The sequence below is a fragment of the Egretta garzetta genome, unplaced genomic scaffold (assembly GCF_000687185.1).
Source record: "Egretta garzetta isolate BGI_Z169 unplaced genomic scaffold, ASM68718v1 scaffold5, whole genome shotgun sequence".
NCBI lineage: Eukaryota > Metazoa > Chordata > Aves > Pelecaniformes > Ardeidae > Egretta > Egretta garzetta.
The window spans coordinates 1,778,360-1,795,929 of NW_009259707.1; positions in this window are offsets into that span (position 1 = coordinate 1,778,360).

The window sequence follows — 17,570 nt, forward strand, 5'->3', positions numbered from 1 at the left end:
TACATTTTGAATTTGTGTGGTGCTGGATCATCCTTTCTAAATCACTAAATTCTGGGTACAGAGTTCTTACGGATACCATTTGTAATTAATTTTGTGTGCATTCCTTTGCACTCAAGGTACAAACCTTGAAAAAGAAAAATCTTTGGTATTGTCATATTCTTGTCCAAATTTTAAAGGAGTGCCAGTTACTGTGTTGGTGTGTACAGCATGTTTAACAGAACTCTTACAGGTTGCATTTCGGGACATAGAATTTCAGGTTGTTGTCCTTGAGATTGCTCTGACTTATGGGAGGATTTCTTCTGACTGCTGCATGTTGAAGATTTGAAAGTTGGCATCCAAAACCTATAATTTTCCTTATGAATATTAATTCTGCAGTAACAGTTCTCAGTCTGTGCTGCTTACAGAGGACAATTTTGGTTTATTTTGCTACTTAAGTTTTTACCCCTCCAGCTGGAAAAAAGGAATGGGTTGGATAACTAATTTGCAGCAAGATTTTATTTTCTTTTTTTACAAGAAGAAGGTAAAGGGTCATCTGTGTTTCCTGAGTATTCTTTGGTCTTATACAGGTTTTCAACCTACAGGTTCTAGAAAAGGCTAGTAATGGGAGGATGGTTTAATAGCAAGTTCCAGATGGTGTCTATACACATGAAGAAAATACTTACATGTCTTTATTTCAGCTATTATCCCAAACAGCACAAGGGACAGCAAATATCTACAGCAACGGGTAACTCTCAAAGCCTTTCACAGCAGAATTCCCTTGGCAGAGGAAAGGTCATGGTTATGGTTTTTGACAAAGAGTTCCTGAGAAGCTCTGTTTTCTTCCAAAGCTCTGGATTTTCCTTTCATCTTGTATAGCTGTTCAAATACACTGAAGATCATCACTGTTGTGAAGAAAATCCTGAATAGGAGGTGTGTCCAAGCAGAATAGCTATCATTCATTCCAGTTCATGACACAGCAAGTTCTGCAAACCAGAGAAGCTGATAAAGTCATTGCGCACAGCTAGCCAGGAACCGAAATTGCTCTAATTTGGAAATGCTGACATTTCAAGGAGGAAAATGCGATTTGTAATAAAAACAAATGCTAAAAATGTGAATTCTGCTCTAAAATGAAAACAGTATTAAAGCATACTTGTGGAATCAAAACGTTTTAATTTGGTAGAGTTCAGAAGTTTTTATTTGACTTAAATACTTTGAGTCATTATGTTTCAGTTCCATATTTGATAACAACTTTCAATGTAATCAAAAGCATGAATAGGTGAATGGTATTAAAAAGGAAATCTAAACACACAATATACAATACATACAAAATAAATATGCAGTATAAACAAATACATAAATAAATATTTATATACACTGTGCCAGTAATTGTGTTTTCTAAAATGCTGCCTTTAAACTGCCACCAATGCCATCGTCTTTCTCGTGTAAGTTTCAATATTATCATAGAATCATTGAATCATAGATTCATAGAATGGTTTGGGTTGGAAGGGATCTTAAACACCATCTAGTTCCAACCCCCTTGCCATGGGCAGGGACACGTTCCACTAAACCAGGTTGCTCAAAGCTTCATCCAACCTGGCTTTGAACACTTCCAGGGAGGGGGCATCTACAACTTCCCTGGGCAACCCGTTCCAGTGTCTCACCACCCTCATAGTAAAGAGTTTCTTCCATATATCTAATCTAAATCTACCCTCTTTCAGTTTAAAACCATTATCCCTTGTCCTATCGCTGCACTCCCTGCTAAAAAGTCCCTCCCCACCTTTCCTGTAGGCCTGCTTTAAGTACTGGAAGGCTGCTGTAAGGTCTCCCTGGAGCCTTCTTCTAAGCTAAACAACCCCAACTCTTTCCACCTCGTACGGGAGGTGCTCCAGGCCCCTGATCATCTTTGTGGCCCTCCTCTGGACCCACTCAGGCAGATCAATGTCTTTCTTATGCTGGGGGCCCCAGGGCTGGACGCAGGGCTCCAGGTCGGGTCTCACGAGAGCAGAGCAGAGGGGCAGAATCGCCTCCCTCAACCTTGCGGCCATGCTGCTTTTGGTGCAGCCCAGGATGTGATTGGCTTTCTGGGCTGCCAGCACACATTGCTGGCTCATATTGGTTTTCATCCACCAATACTCCCAGGTCCTTTGAACCATACTGTCTGACCCAGGTCAAAACTGTTCCTACAGTTTTACCAACCATTGAACAGTATGGACAGTCAAAAGACAGTACTTCGGCCTATGCTTCAATTCTTTTTAGTTTGCTCATAGAGACTATTCCAGAAGAGAAGAGACAAAATATCCTTCTGGAAGATACAATTTTGGAAAGAAAAAACAGGTCTTGCAACAGAAAAGCTGGGGAAGAATTAGCTGAAATCCATCAAGAAGAGGAGATGTGTGGAAGACCAGGGAAACTTCACAGCCTGACTCTGAGCTCATCCACATGACTCAAGATAAATATTAATGAAATTCTTAGGATTCAGCTGACAATAAAGAAGCATGAAATAGCCACAGCCAGCACATGGCCAGAGATCCAGAATTAGATTCCCATCTGAAACACCAAATAAAGAAAGCTTCCAGACTAACTGCATATTCATCCACCTTCCAGACTTTAAGTCAACTTTTGTAAAATTTACTCCTTTCAGCAATATTTAATCATGGAGCAGCCTTGTTCTTTTCAGAGCACAAGGGTATGTATGAAAGCTACACGATCAGGTTTTTAGCTCCACTGTAATAATATATACAGCAATTTTGTGACATACCCATTATCACATATATACAGCATTCAACTGATGATGATTTATGCCTCCCACTGCTGCTGTCAACCAGTTATGACAAGTGTCCTTGCCTTACTCTTCAGGTTTATAGCATAGCAACCTTACTGAAGATCCTCCTGATAGGTTGATAATGGTAGTGGAGAAAGCACCAGCTGTATCCCTTCTGTTGGAAACCCTTATAACAACCCTGCCCTGGCATTATCTAAGCCTCTGCAATTTTCCAAAGCAGTAGCCTTTTTTTTATTTTTTAAACCAGAGGAGAATTGATGCAAGCATGAAGACTGCAGCACTGCCAAAAGTATGTACAGATGCTATTAGTGTAGATTTTCTTAAAAAGTCATATAGGAGCTCAAGTAACCTGAATGTTCTTTCAGGGTTGGTTTATACAGCATAGAACATAAAGAATTCAGTGACAGATCAGATTCACCTTACTATAATTAGTATGGAGATCTGTCCATGATTAATGATCCTTATGACTGAAAGAGCCCGTGTAGAAACATCACTCTTAATTTGTACATCACCTTTTCTTTCACTTGCATTCACAGTTCAGTTTCCCTCTCACTTGCACTAGCATGTCCCTGGGGTTGGTCCAGTGATGAGGCAGTCCAGAGTGGATATGCAGCACTGACAGATAATCTTTGCCACAATTTTTTCCTGTATGTTCAATGGCTGACATCAAAACCAAGCATTTGGCCATTTGTAGAAACTGATGTGGAAGTTCAGCCCTGCCCAGCTGGCAAGCAGGACAGGTAAGGGTGTGCAATTGTGGTACAACATGCAAATATTAGTGGTACTTGTTTTCATGGTGAAAGATATTTTCTTATATGGCACAGAAGGTAAATGTGGACCAAGTAGCTAGTGTAAGTAAAGGGATACAATGAAAAAGAGAAGGAGGAAGGAAGAAGATGAAGAGACCAGCAATAAGGAACAGTAATAAATGGGTCTGTGATCAGATTCCAGTAATACTTTGTATCCTCTTTAATAAATGTTGTTGTACAATGCTAAGACTCAAATTCTTTTCTTCTCCTTTCCTCATTTAAGGCACATAAGACCCACAGTTGAGAGCCTAGTCACTTTGGATTCTGTGTACAGTTTAAGGTACTTTAGCCACTCAATAAGGTGACCTTTCCTCTCTCTTCCCTGACTAAACAGCATATTTAGGCTATATGAGTACCTTACAGATGAGAGGAGTCTGCCCAATGTGTTTAAATATGGAGTCCTGTGTCTCACGCTGAGTGGCTGAAGAACACATCCTGTGCAGTATTTTGCTTTTTCATTTGAAGCAGAGGGCATTCAGCACCTTAGGGATGGAGCTACTTTGAAAACACAGCAGTGGGTCAGATATATTCTATATTCATCCACACCAATGTTGTTTAGAATTCTTTCTTGCCTTAAGGATTCTCCTGTTTGTTTTTAGGAAGGTGTAACTATACTTCTGTAGTGATGTAGTGATTTCTTTGATGTTTATTGTCCTTTCAAAAATAGTTTTCAAATAGAGGTGAATACAGTAGTTTGATTTTTGTATCAACCACTATTGCATTGCGACCCTGCTGAAACAGAAATCTGCTCCAGTGGAGTCAGAGAATTGAAGGTGACCCGCTGGAATAACATTGCTTCCTAAGGTTTGGAGAGGATCCAGGCTGGTGGTGCATGCATAAAACCAAACAAGTACCTCCCTGCACAGAACTAAAGCACCAGACACAGGGTTTCTAGCTCAGGGCAGAAGTAAAGATATTTTGAAATAAGGAGAAATGGAGAATGTAGCTGAGAGAGAAAGCGACCTTCCCAGCAGGCTACTAGCAACATCAGAGATCTGTTGAGGGCTCTACAGGAGCAGCACACCTGCCACAGGTTAGGCAGGAGGATTGATAGGGCAGAAGAGAGTATTAGCTTGCTAGGCAGTTGCAACCATTAAGCTTGATCTTGAACCTAAAATATGTCAGAGTTTATCTGAACTCTTTTCTGGTTTAGCCCGAACCTATCTTCTGCTAAAAAAAAAAAAAGAAAAAAAAAAAGTCAAAAAAAAAAAAGTCTTGATTGTCTTGATTTTTAAATCTTTGTCAACAGTTGTTCAGTTGTCCCAAAGACTAACCATCATCAGAATTTGAAATGTGAACCCTGCTTGAGTTCTGAGTTTGTTGAACTTCAGTTTCCAGCCATCGGCTCCAGTTACTCCACCTTCTGCTAGATTGTAATCAAGCCTCGTTTAAGCTTCTTTTCAAGAAATGAAATGGATTTTGCTTCTCTCATGTTTCACGCTATGGGACAATTTCCGATCATTTAATCATGCTAGCTCTCTTCTCAAACCACTACTGGTTTTGCCTCTGAACTGCAAGTATTACAACCACCCACAATATACTACAGCTATTTCCCGACTAGAGTCCAAAACAATCGTAACAACGCCTCTCTGCTTCCACTTCACATTCCCCAGTTTACACAGTCTTCAGCTTTGCTTACACAGATAAATCACCTTTGCTTACTGCATTATTCTGAGATCTCACATTCACCCAATCGCCCACCCAATCTTTTCTAGAGCCTCTGTCTCCAGAAGCCTTTATCTGCTCTTTAAAAGATATTTCATTTAATGTTTTCTCTTAGATGCACCAGTTCCTCTTCTGCTGTGATTGGAAAACAGGAGAGAGATTGTTACATTTTCCCATCACACCCGGAGACATCTGTTGTATTTCAGTGAGCAGTTGTTCTTATGAGCCATGGCAAATTCATTTTCCAGGCTTTCTAAGTTCTTTGGGGGAAAAAGAAGGCCATGGAGCAGGATTCTTTGAAATAGCAGTCAAGCCTCCCACAACAGCCAAGCATGGAGTGCTTTAATCACACAAGGATCTCAACTTTTGAGGTATATGGGCTAAAGAGTAGCATGCTTCAGAAAAGTTCAAGGAAAGTGACTGCAAATTCCTCATCTCCCTCCTCATCTCATTCCTCCTCCATCCCCCTGACTCTGTTCAAAGTCACCAGACTAAGAGCTCTGATCTGTTCCAGTAATAATGAGACTAGTTAAGTTGTGGTCCTTAGTCTGTCATTAGAAAAGGACTATCCAACTTCCTCCCCCTCCAAAAAAATCCAAAGATTAACTAACGTTTTGGAAAAAAACTATGGACCATCTTGTGAGGTGTGGCCACAATCGTTCGTATTTACGAACAGGAAGGAGGTTACACTTTGAATATTATCCCTTTTCTCCCCCATTTTGTACATTTCCTTCTTTGAGAGCAAAGAAATCTCCCTGTGTGTGTGTCATGTAATTATTTGTTATTAAATGCCATTATCTGGCAGATCAACTTCAGCTCTTATACAACAAACTGGTGGGTTGTCAGCTGCTGGTTGAGCAACATGGTCACAATCACTGCTTTAACTGTTCAGGGGCTTTGTAAATCCTCTCTGGAAGCAGATTTTGTGTCTGCTGTATCCCTTTTCAGAGCATGGAAGACAGAACAAAAAATGAGTGGGTATATTTAAGTCACTGCTGAAAAACACTGACCGGAACATTTACAATGTGCTATTTTCACATCTTCCTAAGTTCTTTTTTTCTCCTACCCCAGGAAGGCACGTGTTCCTTACTGAAGCAAACACAGAGTTATGTCCCAGTAAGAGAACACCAAAATAGCTCCATTAACAGCAGTTAACTACCATGATTTAGCCCATCTGGAGATTTCCTCCATAATGACATGTTTGAATATTTCAGCACAAACCATTTCACTGAGACTTGGTGTATATTTGTATCTGGACACGTGTGCATCCATTAGAGTGTACAGATGTGTACAGGTGCGGGTGTGCTTGTGTGTGTGCTAGCATCCAAAACACTAAGTAGAGTAAAATATGTTACAATCATATGTGGATAACTGAACGGGCTAAGTAGATTTCCTTCAAACTTATGTCCCCAAATTACCTATGAGCAAAAACCACAAGTATTAAAACTGTCAGCACAAAGGTAATTTAGACGAGAGAAAGTTATAAGCTACTGCAAATTAGAGCGTGGAGTACATCTCCTGTGAGAGAAGTCCAATTTCACCTGGCTTTGGCACTGAATTTTTCAGGGAGAAATTACCTTCAGAACTGATTTCAAATACTATTAAAAAAAAAAAAAAAGAAAAAAAAAAAGAAAAAAAAAAAGAAAAAAGTGTAGAGAATAAATACAAATGCTGATAATAATTACAACCGGAAAGAACTTCAATAATTTAGATTTTAATAATTTTAAAGGTAGAATCTGTCAAGGAAACAGCTGGACAAAATGTTAACTAGAAACCACATTTACAAGGATGTCCTTTAATCATGGATCACATTGAATCAACTAGTGTTATAATTAAATAGATATTTGTAAATCCATTTTGGTTCATGGGTGAATGGAGTGCACTTCATGAATAAGTTGCCTTCATCTTTATTTTATGTATTTGAAATACAGCAGAATTGTCACGTGCACCATGAGATTGGGTGTTTTTTTCTTAATGCAGCTTCTGAATGCATTTATTTTTTTCAAACTGTACTGAATATTAATGCTATGTTTAATTATAATCCATGAATCCTAAGCAGTACTGATGTTTCTTCATACAAAATTACCATGAAGAAATATTCATTGGTTTGATTATTTTCTGCTTCTCTTATTTGTGTTTTGTCACTCTTGCTGTTGCCAAAACACAGTTTTGTTATTTTTCTTTTGACAATGAATGTGTGTTATTAACCCACAATAAGAATGCAGCAGACAAGGAAGGAAATCTGTTGCTGTTTTAGCAGTACTTTTAAATAGTGAAATAGCAGAGCAGGCTGAACTGTCAAGGTATTGTAAAATTGTGGGTAGAGCCCACTAGATGTGTGTACTTCTTAAGTTTGTATAGCGTTTGATCCAAATTTTGTTGAAATCTGTGCTAACTTTTCCACTGACTTTCACGGCTACCTTGCTAGTAAAGGTCTTCCAGCACTTCAAGCACTCATGGAGAATGTGATTTATAACTGAAGATGAATTTTGGTTCACGGCTACCTTGCTAGTAAAGGTCTAACCCCAGATCTTCCAGCACTCATGGAGAATGTGATTTATAACTGAAGATGAGCCACAATTTAGGACTTCTTTGCCTGTCATCTGACCTTCCACAGCTAATTATGGAAAAAGACATGGCAAAGCAGAGCACTGAACAGTGGATATTGGACACACAGTCCTTCTCTATGGTCTCTGCAGTTTGCTCTCCATGTGCAAGTCTTATTTACCCACTGACAGTCAACACAGCTTTCATGCAACACGTCCCCTTGGAATACCAAACAAAAGACTTTGCATCAGGCTCCGGGTGGAGGCTCCAGACCTCTCTACCTAATGATCTACATGATCTATCCACACATCCAAGAGGAGCTGTCAGTTACAGCTAATAGTATTCAGCTGCACATCACTGATCTTCATCAGCAGAGTGCATTATCCACAGCCAAGTGTCCTTTGTGTTTACTGGGAATACACCTCCCACCATTCAGTCCTGGAACGTCTTCCTTTTCCCTTGCTATTCCATTTCACCTTTACCTTTCCATTTTAACCTTTTAATTAATTGTTGAGTTTAATTAATCTTGAGACAGAACTATCCAGGCATGGTGGTAAACAGAATGAAATCTGGGGATACTGGGGGAGAAAGAGTGGGTAACAACAGTTACACACCACTCTCCAAGTCTGGCTATTATCAGTGGCTGTATCAGTGAGCCTTTATGAATAACAAGTTTGAGAAAGGCATCAAGAAGTACAAGGGAATAGGTTTGCTGAGGTTCTGTACACACTTGAGCTAAGCAGAAATGAAAGACCTGAGCCCATGAGGGCACTTATGATTAGAAGAGCTAGGAAGATATAATATAAAAACATAAATGCCAAGTACGTATATGCCTTAATAAATAAACCTTGTGATTTCCCTCTGGTTTGGGAAACTACCTTTTGCAGGTCATTTACATGCTTCAGGTTTGCTGTAGTCATCTTTTGCTTTGAGATTTCCCTGAATGTTTTTAGGTATGTTGATATCTCAGTTTAAAACATTCTAATGCAAACCAGCAAATAGCATTTATTACATAAATAATTGCCTCATTTGAAAGGAGATTTTATAAAGTATTGGAATTAATAGATTCTTCTGATTATTCTTAAATTTGTGAAATACAATAATTAATAAGTTCCTCTCTACAAACCATGACCATGAGATGCCAAATTCACAGCATCTGCCCAAGGCTCCCTCAAACTATACTGGCTTTTCAACCTTCTGTGCCTGTTCTGTTCCCAGTCCCCCAATGGACTCCTTAGCGTGTGCCTCTTCTTGAACCCCTTTTGAAAGTGATCCTTTTAGGGACATGGTTTAGCAGTGGTATGGCCATGTTAGGTTAGTGGTTGGACCTGATAATCTTAAAGGTCTTTTCCAACCTAAAAGATTCTATGATTCTATGACAAAAAGTAAAAAAATCACCAGAAGGAGCCCTGTTTTCTGGGGGAAAAAAAAAATATTTGGTAGCTTGGCTTTCTCCCTTCCTGCTCCATCTTGCTGAGGGCTCATCACAAGGTCGAGAGGACATGGAGAGCATTGCTGCAGGATCCATGAGTTCCCCATTGTGTGCCTACTTTCCATCTTGTGCTCAGGCTATTGAGAGAACAGGTACCTGCTCACTGCCTCTTGTTTTTCACATCTCTGTCTGATTACATCTGTGTGGGCTCTTCGGTCTTCCAAAATCAAAGCAAGAGCAAGTCCCATGAAGCAGCTACCCGATAAGGTCCACAGATACCTTCTTGTTACAGGGCTGAAAGAAGAAGACATTATGTTTCAAGTGTAATTGCAAAAATGCCTGTCTTTTTTGTTTCTCCTGCTGAGGGAGGCAAGGTAAATGTAAAGGCAAAAGAAAAATGGAACTACCATGCCCCAGTTGAAATGCAATCATTTGTGCCATTTGCTTTGTGTCTCATCTGTTCAACCAACATATTACATGGGGGAGAATTGCCTTCCAAAAGGTTCACATGGGGCATAATGTTCCCTTTTGTCTTCACGCTGCACTGCTTTCAGGCCCATGGTGCCTATCTGCAACTGCTCTTTGCAGTTAGGCTGGTGTATGAGGGGAATGGGGAAAGCTGGACCTCAGTAGATGGCTACACCAGCTCCAATCAGGACATCAGTGGAAGACTTTGTCTTTAAAGCAGTGGAGAGCAGGATCTGACGTGATACTTCACCGCTCTGCCCCTACCACTGCACAAACCCACTAGAGATACTTCTCTGTGGCTCATGTGTGTCTATATGGGAGGAGGATTGAGGGGAAGGATGAATGAGACTGTATTTGCAAACAGCTGTGAAAAACAAAAAAAGCTTTCTTTGGAGCCTCGATTTTACTTTCTATGAGGCAGTGCTCAGTGCTTGTAGTAGAAAAGATCTCGTGCTCTGGAAGGCTAATAGCACTCTTTAGGCTTATTTGTTAAAATGAGTCAATTCCTGTCTAAGTCCCCTTTCCTGTGCTAGAACTTGTTAGCATTTAGCAGAGAAGGAAGAAATGCCAGCTAGGCACTAATAGCCTTCATTAGCAATTAATTATAAGTAACAGTTATGAATCTAAATCAGCATCAGAAACTAATGAATTCATCCTTGTCATGAATAAAAGTGACAAATGAATATGGGCTGTACATAGCTAAACAATGTAAGGTAAATATAACCTAGCAAGCAAAAGAGTTGAGATCCTGGGTCTGACCCCACTCCCCCTGAAATTAATCAAAAAGCTCCTGATACCCTTCTGTAAGAGAAAGTGTGGCAGTGTCTTCTGTCATGGAAGAAAGAGATAATTTTTTTTTTTATAGCTTTAACCCAGTATTTCGTGACAGACAAAAGACAAAGAAAGGGATATTTATTCAGGGAATGCTGACAAAGAACGGAGCTGAGACTATCAGAAATAGGTTTAGATGCTAGACGGTAGACACCAGACTTTAGACACTATTAAAAGCAGCATTACAGAGACCAAGAACGACACATTCACATGGTCAATAAGCTGTCAGTGTTTAGGGTAATAATTAAGGGATACCTGTAAAAGAATAATACCCATTTGTTGGGAAAGCAAGTACTGGGCATTTACAATGGTGTTTCCATAGCTGCATTCATTTTAGTTATTGATATCTAATTGACTATTTTTAAAAGAGATAGTATAATAATAACATAATCAATTATTAATGTTTTGATGTCATGGCACATCTCAGAAGATAGAATCGGGAAGAAGAACGGATTTTCTCCTTCCTAACATTTTACCAATTAGCAAAATAGCTATCATCCTATTCTTGTTTTGCTATTGTTCTGAAGGATTGTGTGGGAGGGGATCTGGCCTAGGGATTTAAAATTCTCTCCCTACTTGTGAGGGGGCGAAAGTGTCTTTTTTCTCATGTTTCTTTCATTTGTCATTTTATGCTGTGCACCTGCAGTTTCTAGGGAAGTAAGACCAGTGGCAAATCTCAGTCATGAGTTAGCATCATATGCCCGGTCTGTTGTCAAGATACTATATGAAAGATCATGGTCTTCTAGTGAATAAATGTCTAGCTATCCTCGGTGCTGTCTAACCACTGTGTTTCCACTGGATCAATCTTAAGAGTCCATCTTAAAGTTTTATCATGGAGCTGAAAGATAACACAGTGGGAGAAGTGACATTGACGGCGCTTTGAAATAGGACTGTCTGCCTGCAACTGAACTCAGCTAGTTGCAAAACTGCTACCAGAACTCTGCTGCACCATGTCCCCAGGGCCAGCAGGTGCAAATCAGCGTAACTCAAATTTAAATCCATCAGATTGTAGTGATTTGCACTGGCTGCAGAGTAAAGCCTAAGCTGCCTGTGTTGTTAATTGAAAACACACAAAAAGCACCGCAGTAACTACAAGGTAGAATAGAGGAATGGGCAGGTGCTGATGCAGTTTGGTATTTATTTAATCCTTTTACTCTGAGATAAACAGCTTTTATTCAGACATAATCACCTTTGAGCGGCACATACATTTTCAATTCCATCTGAATTGAGTTGAGTGGGAGTGGATACACTCTAGGTTGGTGGAACCTCAGTCAGTTTCAGCACATTTCCCACTTTTCCTTGTCTTAGCTTAGAAACCCTCAGGACCCCAACCTTGGAAGCTTTATCTTCTGTGGGACAAAGGGACTTTTTAGGAATGCAGGATCTTGGCTAGCTAGCCCTCCTCTCCCATTTCTCTCCCTGAATTATTGGGGTGCTCCTCCTATTCTTGGTTTTCACAGGGAATGCTCTCTGTCATTGTCACTGCTTCCATAGAAAAGTCCATTACAGTGCGTGGTCTTGGCCCCAAGATGTCCCTACACCAAGGTTAGTCAAAGATAAAGGGAAGCTGAAAGAAAAGAGTGAGGATTTGGGTGTAAGTAATAGCCAACTTGATTTAGGGAAACGAGCAGCATTAGGGCTGCAAGGAGGATATAAACATGGATTGGGTGGAAGCCTTGCAGACAGACTCAGAAAGTTTGTATAATACCCAAGAAGGACGTGAAAGAAAACACAGAGGTGATAATATGCCCTCTGCTTTAATTATACAAACCTTACACACTTGGGACTGTGTGAAACTCTTCTGTCGCCCATAAAACAGAAACTCAGGACCTTTCAGTGTTTCAGTTCATCCCATCTCCAGAAACAGCTGATGTCCTGTTACGCGCCATGACCAAGCACCTCTCTGGATACTTTCAGACCCTTCCAAATGCCTTCTGAAGTAGTGGTACTCTTTGTTCTTGTTTTCCTCTGCTCCAAATTTTGAGGTTTTCCTCTATTCTTTGAAGGGGAATCTATTAACCAGAGCGCTTTTTTGTTTTTTCCCAAATTACTGTATTTTATTCCAATGATTTGTTTAGTTGACATTTTAATAGTTAGCAATTTGTTCTCAGTGAGTTCTAATGCTGGATTTATTGTAAAATGTGTGGTGGGAACAATTAAACATTTAAAATTGCAAACATATATCATTTTCTACATATTTCACATCAGGTAATGCCTGCAATTTTCCTTGAAAAAAAAAAAAAGTATTTTCTGCATCAAGGACACTCATCCAGAACTTTGAAGGAGCAGGAAATTTATCAAGGATGCAAGACTGCAATAGTCAAGCCCTTTTCATGGCAAATCAGCCTAGTGAAAGCCAAATGCTTACTTTGTATCTCAAGTTAATCCATTGGTCACTGTGGACTTTTAATCCACAATCCCACTCTCTGTTACAGATTGTGTAGAAAATTCCTTTAAAATATGGATGAAAAAAAGCCCTGACATCAGAGTCTCTGCTCTTCAGTCTGTATAGGTAGCACAGAGAGATTAGGTTCCTTTACACACACCTTAGATGGTGCTCTTGAAGGACTAAGTTACCTTTTGCTGGGCATTCCAGTCACAGGGATTGTGTTGCATTTCTCTGGGATCACCAACATTTTAAACCTTTTGCTGTGGCTTTTAGCATGCTGGAGGCATATTAATAACCCGTAATGTTATCCTACCCATCTGTACATTTTGAACTGAAGAGACAGGCTTAATTTCCTATATGTTCCAAGAATAGAAAGTTTGGATGGTTTCTTTTTGCCTTCACAAGCTCAACAACTTTTTTGTTTCGTACAAAATATGAAAAACTAATTTCACAGAATTAACTTGAAAATCCTTTTCTGCATAATTCATTCTGGAACATCTGGCTGACTCACAGAGGCTTTGCTGCTGCAAGAAACTTTCAAGCCTAAATTGCTCTGAACATATCTGCATTTCCTTTGATTATTAATATGACGGACAGGTTTCACACTGGTTTGTGCCAACAAAAAGTAGCTGTGCAAATGACATTTACACTGAATGTGCCTAATGCTGTGTGAACTATGAATTTTCTTTTACTTGAAGCTTATTTTCACTGTCATTGAACGCAGAGTGGGGGGATCCATTTTGTTCTTAGGACTAAAGCAGCTGGCTTGCCTTACCATTGTCCGCATTGGGCCATTTGCAAACCTCTTTTTCACATTTCTTGGAGTTAAAACGTTTGTTTCTAGCCTGATATGGTACAGGAATTTTTTAATTCTTGTGCAGACGCTAAATAAATTTATGGTTCAAGTAAATTAAGCAGAGAAAAGTAAGAGTTGTTAAATGTACAGTTTGATATACTTTGATAAGCAAATCAATTTACCACGTGAAGTATCTCCTCAGATGTGCTCTCTGCAACTGTGTTAAGTAGTCTTTAAAAATGCCTGCTGAGAAGCACCCAAGACAGCTTACTACCAGACATTCGAAATCTCACACATTCCTCAGTGTCTGTCTGTCTGTCTGTCTGTCGTACCTCAACGCATTCTGCAAGCCATGTTTGCTGCTCTCTGTATAGGCTGCGCTCCTCCAAATCGTGCACAACACCCAACTCAGCCGTGGCACTGCAGGAGTTACAGGTGCAGCCAATTAAAACCCTGTCAAGGGAATGTGAGGTATGAAGGCGACAGTTAATATATATTAACGTTAACTTTTTTAGTTCCCTCGTGAATTAATGGATATTAGCTGCAGTATCAGCTTCTAATTATCACATATTTATTACAGGCACTGTGGGCTGGAATCTGGCGCACGCAGAGGCATGGCTGGTTGGAGTCTATGCTAGCAAAACGACTGCTGGGTCGCAGGGAGCTGCGTACTTGTCGGAGGGACTCGAGTGCCCTTTGCGACATGGGCTGGGCTGCCCAAGGGCTCCTGGGGATACTGGGGAGGCCCAGAAGGAGCTTCTGATCTTCTCCCACCTTGAGCCACTTGCAGTCCAGCCAGCATGCAGAATCCCACCACAGACCCGGCCGGTGCCCACGCACACCTCCCTCCTGCCCGCCAAGGGCGTTTGTAAGCAGAATGCCCGCACAGGGTGCTCTGCCTGCTCACTGTCCTATAGAAGGGCAGAGGCTGGGCCTGGATAACTCTGCTGTTTACAGCAATTCCAGTTACCAAGTTTGTGTAATTACCAGCTAAGTTAGATACTGACTGCTCGTAGACTTCAGGTCCAGCTTCTGCAGACGCCCTTCCTGGAGCAGGCTCTGCCTGTCACCCAGAGAGAACAAAAGGAAATCTCATGGACAGGCCAGTCGACAGGACTAAACTGAGTCTCAGTGACTGATGGGGAGTGAATAAAATAGACTACAAGAACGATTATGGAGGCTTGAGCATAAAGACTTTCATTAAAGCTATGCCAGTTTCCTTTTTTTGTAATTACAAAATGCAGCAGCTGGATACTGAGTCAAACTGAGCAAGACACTCCCACCTTGAAAATCTGAAACCTTGAAAAGGCTAGGCCCTGCAAAAAGTCACCCAGAAAGCACAGGGATGCTGGGTAAGGTAGGAAGTGGGAGAAGTCTCTAGCAGCTCGCCAGGAGGTGAAATGACCCGCTGGAGGCAGTGGCAGCTATCCCTTCCCACTTGTATGAAGCCAAAAAAACCCAAATCCAGTCTGCAGCCAACATATCCCACCCTTCTGTATGGCTGTGTGTTCTTCTGAAACCCTAGTTGTAACACAAAAGCGCAATTCTCATCCTGGAAAATAGATACCAGCAACTGTTCTTGTTTGTGAGCAGTTGCCTAAATATGTTTATAGAGAGCATTATGTCAGAGGAGATGCAGCCCATAAAACTTCAGAAGCCATATTACAGAAATCATTGTGCAAAGCACTACCTAGACTTCAGAAAATGATCGTGAAATTGCAAAAATCCTCATTAAACTGAAATACTGTCCCAATAAAAAGCTCCTTATATCAGACATGCTTTCAAGAGTACTGATAAACACTGAAAGCAAGAAGCTGCAGGAAGAAGAGTTTGAAGTAAATGTGATTTGAGTGCTACCTATTACTGATACAAAATTTGACAAATCTGAGCAAGAAAAGTAAAATGACCCAACCTCACAGCACCTTGAGAGAGTTATCTTAGACTGAGGCTAACAAGAAATAGCCTGAGCACCACCAGCTATGCAAAAGGCATTGGGATTATGGACATGAAATAGCTCTGTGTGATGGGATTTTTTATTAGAAAAAGTATTGTCACAATCAGACATCATAAAATGTCAGTAATGTGGCGCAAAATCCACATGGAATGTTGAATAGAGGGGAGCTCACAGTATCTGGTGCTGGTCAGAGAAAGGAGCCTGAACAGAAGCCCATCCAGGCACAAACAGGACTGCTGGAGATAAGGTACCCAAGTGTGAAATCTATGGTACATTCAGGGAAAACATGTCAGAGAGCCAGTGACATCATGTTTAATTCCTGATTACCCCGAGGCCATGGATAGCACAGTCTGAGTTAAAAACTTCATATCTTGAATACTTGAATCCATAGTAAAGGAATCTAGGGCTACAAAAATGATCTGAGGGCTGGAGTGCCTCTCTTATGAGGACAGGCTGAGAGAGTTGGGCTTGTTCAGCCTCGAGAAGAGAAGGCTGTGGGGAAACCTGATTATGGCCTTTCAGTACCTAAAGGGGGCCTGTAGGAAAGATGGGGGAAATCTTTTTAGTAGGGCCAGCTGTGACAGGACAAGGGGTAATGGTTTTAAACTGAAGCAGGGTAGGTTTAGACTGGATATAAGGAAGAAATTGTTTACCATGAGGGTGGTGAAACACTGGAACGGGTTGCCCAGAGAGGTGGTGGAGGCCCCATCCCTGGAAACATTCAAGGCCAGGCTGGACGGGGCTCTGAGCAACCTGATCCAGTTAGCAGTGTCCCTGCTCCTGCAGGGGGGTTGGACTAGATGACCTCTCGGGGTCCCTTCCAACCCAAAACATTCTATGATTCTATGATTCTATGATTCTATGATTCTATGTTACAGATAACAGGTCTCCTAATCAGTTTCAGAAGAGAGAGGGAAAAGGAAAAAAATCTTTGCCTTCACCTCTTGAGCTAAAAAACCTAAAGGTAAGCAGCCCTGAAATCATGGCACAAGAGCCCTGTGCCAGGCAGTGGGAATAAAGGACATGAAAGACAAAACACTCACAAGCTGAAAGTGGAAGGTTGTTGAATTTCAGCCAGCAGATATCAGCACCACATATCGAGGATGGAGCTTGTCGTGTCCACTTCAAGGCTAATGGAAGGACACTGAAACAAAACCAAGGGGAGATTGCAATCCCCTTCCTGTAAGCAAACAGAAAGTTTGCCGGCACTCCTGGTGTCACACATTTACTGGCTGGACAGGAGCCAGCCCTCCGGAAGAAACAGTGTGCTTGCTTCTGGAAAGGGGAGCTGACTGCAAGTTAGCAAGTGCACAGTTAGAGACATAGCGCGTTGCAGACCCCTTGCAGTGAGATCACCTCAATGTCTGTAGAGCAAACCCCAGCGTGGTTTTAGCAGGGGTCTTAGTGTGTGGCTTCGTGTGACTCAGTCCTGGTGCTCAGCCTGTCCCCACTGGCACAGCACGTGCTTGGGGCATGGTAAATGAAGGATGGTTAGCTAACACTAGCGTTAACGTGGTATTTGACTGAGCTCAGGCAGAGTCCCTGAGCAATTGCAAGTAAGGCTACGCAGGCAATTGTTTCTGTGGTAGCACAGGTTTCAGTAATGCTCCCCGGCCCCCACGCTGCACACCAGATTGCACCAGTTGCAGGTGCAGGTGCGACTGGTCACAGCATCACTTGCACTGCTGCCCCGGCCGCAGGTGCTGGTGTGAGCCAGACTGGGACCTGTTCTGGCTTTTGTTCTTTTGAATCCTCAGTGGTGCCCAGTGACAGGACAAGGGGCAATGGGCACAAACTGAAACATAAGAGGTTTCAGTTGAATATGAGGAAGAACTTCTTTACTCTGAGGGCGACAGAGCACTGGAACAGGCTGCCCAGGGGGGTTGTGGAGTCTCCTTCTCTGGAGATATTCAAAGCC